Genomic DNA, 3,606 nt, shown 5'->3' on the forward strand with positions numbered 1-3,606 from the left:
CGTGGCGTATCCCTCCAGGGTCCGGCCTGTGCTCCATCTGGGGCAGATGCCCAGTGAGCAGTCCCTTGCCTCTTTTGGGAACTTGCAGACTGTCACTGTGCTTGGTCCTGGCTGTGCAGGGCGGAGGAACGATGACTGCACGACCCTTCTCGCCTCGCCCAAGCTTGGAACAGCCGGGGTCTGGCACTACATTGGCAGCAGCCTCCGAGATGCTGCTTTGGCTCTATGCTGCTGGGTTTTGTGAAACCAGGTCCTTGCACTGCAAGCTCCTGTAGGGTAGGAACGATCTCTGCTCTGCATTTGTATATCTAGGGCAATAGTGTCCTGGTCGGTGACTGCAGCTTTCAAGTAATACCCGGTGCAGATGAAGGAGGATGCTAGTGGTGTGAGACTTGCATATCACCCCCAGTGAACTCCTTGAGGGGAGTCTCTATATTTAGCAACTCCAACTTGGACATCAGTGTTGTGAAGTGTGGCAGCAGGGAAGTCTGCATCTCGAAAGTGGCCTCAAGTGTTTCGCAGCACAGTCAATGTCGGTGCAAGGGAAACATCTAGCTGTTCCTTTGCATCAGCCAGGGAGTTGTCTACAGGCTAACACTGAACTGCAGTTAGTTATAAGCACACAAAACAGAAAGCTGGCTGAGGTTCCTTTGAACCGTGTCCCTAAATGCATCCTTGGGCAATACAGTGCATCCCTGTGAGCTTTGCTGTTCTTAAAAAGGCTTGGAGGTAGTTGGGAAATATTGGCCTCCTTGCATTGGATCCAAAGGCATTGCCCACGCCATTGAGGTGGGGTGCGGCAGGACCCCAAACGATCCCTACCACCTCCTGTGCAGAACTGCTCCTTCTACCCCATGCCCCCAGCAGAGGATGACGATGCTGCCAGGGTTACCCTGGGAGAGCATCAACCATGACCCATGCCAGGCACCTGGCTCTTTCATGACAGGGGGTGCTGTAGACCTAGCCTCCAGCATGCCCCACCCCAGAAGCAGCTGCATCTCAGCACTTGGTGCATAATCAACTCCCGATACAGCCTTCTTGAATCGTGTGGCTCAAACCAGGACACAGGACCCCAGGGGAGGCCTCAGCAATGCTGAACAGAGCAGGAGATTCATTGCATCTGTTGCTAATTGGCAATACCTCTGAGATTTCAGTTGACTGAAGGTCATTGAGAGGCCTGTAGTTACCCGGGTCCTCCCTCCTGCCCTTCGTGTGGATGGGCACAGCATTGGCCCTCTTCCAGTCCTCAGGGACTTCTCCAGAGCGTCACGAGTTGTGGAAGAGTTTCACCAAGGGGTCCTCAATGACTTCGGCCAGCTCCTTCAGCACTCTTGGATGAAGATCATCTGGTCCCACTGACCTGTCCATGTCTAATATTTTTAGTTGATCACACGCCAATTCTACGGCAATAGTAGGAAGGCAGTTATTCCTGCCGTGCTCATCCTGTACTCCACCTGGCGCTGTTTTCCCCGTGGTCCAGTGAAAGACCGAGGCGAAGTAGTCATTCAGGAGTTCAGCTTGCTCCTGGGTGCTGGTAACCAGCTCTCCTGTGTTGTTGAGGAATGGCCCCACACTCCCATGTTTTCCTCCTGTTCCCCATGTACCTAAAGAAGGACTTCTGGTTGTCCGTGATTTCTGTTGCTAATCTAAGCTTGGTCGCCACTTTAGCCTTTCTTATCTGTTCCCTACATATGCGGCCATCCTTGTTAAATGTTCTCGGATTAAAACAAATGCAAGATCTTCCATGTGCAGGCTGCTTGTCTCACGCGCTGTGTCTGTGATTTGGAAATGCATGCATGCGTCTCCTTCTCCGTCATCTGGACGCAGTACTCCAACTGCGGCGTGCCCAGCGCCGCATAGAGGGGAAGGATCACCTCCCTGGACCTGCTTGTGATGCATCTGTAGATGCACAACAAGGTGCGGTTAGCCTTGCTGGCCACTTCCTCGCATTGGTGGCTCATGTCTGTCCTGGAGTCAACGATGACTCCAAGATCCCTTTCCGCAACCATGTTGGCAAGAGGGGTGATTCCCAGCCTATGGGTGTGCTGCTGGCTCATTTGCCCTGCACTTGTCTGTGTTGAATCCCAGCCTAGTTTCATGCGCCCACCTCTGCAACCTGTCCAGAGCTAGCTGGATCCTGTTCCTCCCCTCCAGCGTGCCCACCTCACTCCACAAAAGTGCCACACGACAAGGATGGGATTCAAACCCATGCATGCAGAACACAATGGATTAGCAGTCCATCGCCTTAACCACTCGGCCACCTTGTCATGCCTGTTACAATTCCTACCACAAAAAAAAAATCTTTCTTAATACCAAAAAACCGCACCCGTGCTGGAAGGTCTTGCGCGATTCCTGCAGTATTGAAGTGGCTGAGTCAGATGCTGGATCATGAGAAGGGTTGGCCCTCACCAAACCACTGGTCATCACAATGTTGGGGGCGGGGGTGGAAAGAACAGGTGCAGTCAGTGCTTTAATGTTATTCGTGTATGTGGCCCCTCTTATTCCCTTATTGCTCCTTTGAGACTAGGCTTTGGATTTAGCACCAATGGATCCCCCTGCAGCGATTCATGGTGCAATTGTTTGTCTCTTTTTTCTTCCTCAGGGCGCGCTGGACAGGTGCTCTCAAATCCAGCCCAAGCTGATCTTCTCGGGTGAAGCTGTCGTTTACAATGGCAAAGCGCATAACCGTGCGGGGAAACTACCGAGCGTGGTCAAAGATATTTCACTACGTCGCACGTGAACTCTCGCGGATCTTGTTAGAAACCTCAAGGGTAAAACACGAGGAAATGGAGTCCAGATTCGGTAACATTACTGAACCCTGAACATCACAGTCCGCTTGAGACCTAAGTACCTGCGCAGAGGGATCCCGCAGGGTTTGGGGCGCAGGCTTGGAGCCCAGCGTAGAGCTGGCCTCTGGGTCCCTCCGCATCTTCCTGGACTCATGTCCTCTCCACGCGAAGAAGGAGAAGGGAACTCGCTGGGGGAGGAACATGTTATATGTGTTTCTACTGGCCCGGCAGGTGAGGAGAGATGTTCATTTGGCCAAAATCCACTCTTGCTTATACCCAGGAAGCCTGAGGCTGTCTGGGGGTGTGTGGGCTCACCGGACAGCAAACCATGGCCTGTTGGAGAGAAGATGATTCATAGATTGTAGTCGGAAGGGACCACAATGGATCATCGTGTCCGCCCCCCTGCCCCGGCAGGAAAGAGGGCCGAGGTCAGATGACCCCAGCCAGGTGACTATCTAGCCTCCTCTTGAAGACCTCCAAGGTAGGTGACAGCACCACCTCTCTTGGGAGCCCATTCCAGATCCTGGCCGCCCTTACTGTGAAACATTTCTTCCTGATATCTAACCTAAATCCCCTCTCAACTAGTTTACACCTGTTATTCCTAGTCACTCCCTGGGGCGCCTTAGGAAACAGCGCTTCCCCTATTCCCCGTTGACGTCCACTAATAAATGTATAGGCGGCCACAAGATCTCCCCTCAGCCGTCTCTTGTGAAGGCTGAAGAGATTCAGCTCTCTCAACCTCCCCTCGTAGGGTCTATCATGAAGGCCACTAATCATGCGAGCGGCCCTCCTCTGGACCTCTCCAGATTCCCCGCGT

General features: G+C 53.0%; 1 non-coding gene across 1 annotated transcript; it reads right to left on the reverse strand.

Annotated features, from left to right (window-relative positions):
• Window positions 1-2,185: 2,185 nt before the first annotated feature.
• Window positions 2,186-2,267, reverse strand: TRNAS-GCU (transfer RNA serine (anticodon GCU)). Its single transcript has one exon. It is a non-coding gene; the product is annotated as a tRNA-Ser (tRNA).
• Between the last annotated feature and the right edge of the window lie 1,339 nt (window positions 2,268-3,606).

This window comes from Alligator mississippiensis, chromosome 11 (genome assembly GCF_030867095.1).
Source record: "Alligator mississippiensis isolate rAllMis1 chromosome 11, rAllMis1, whole genome shotgun sequence".
Lineage (NCBI taxonomy): Eukaryota > Metazoa > Chordata > Crocodylia > Alligatoridae > Alligator > Alligator mississippiensis.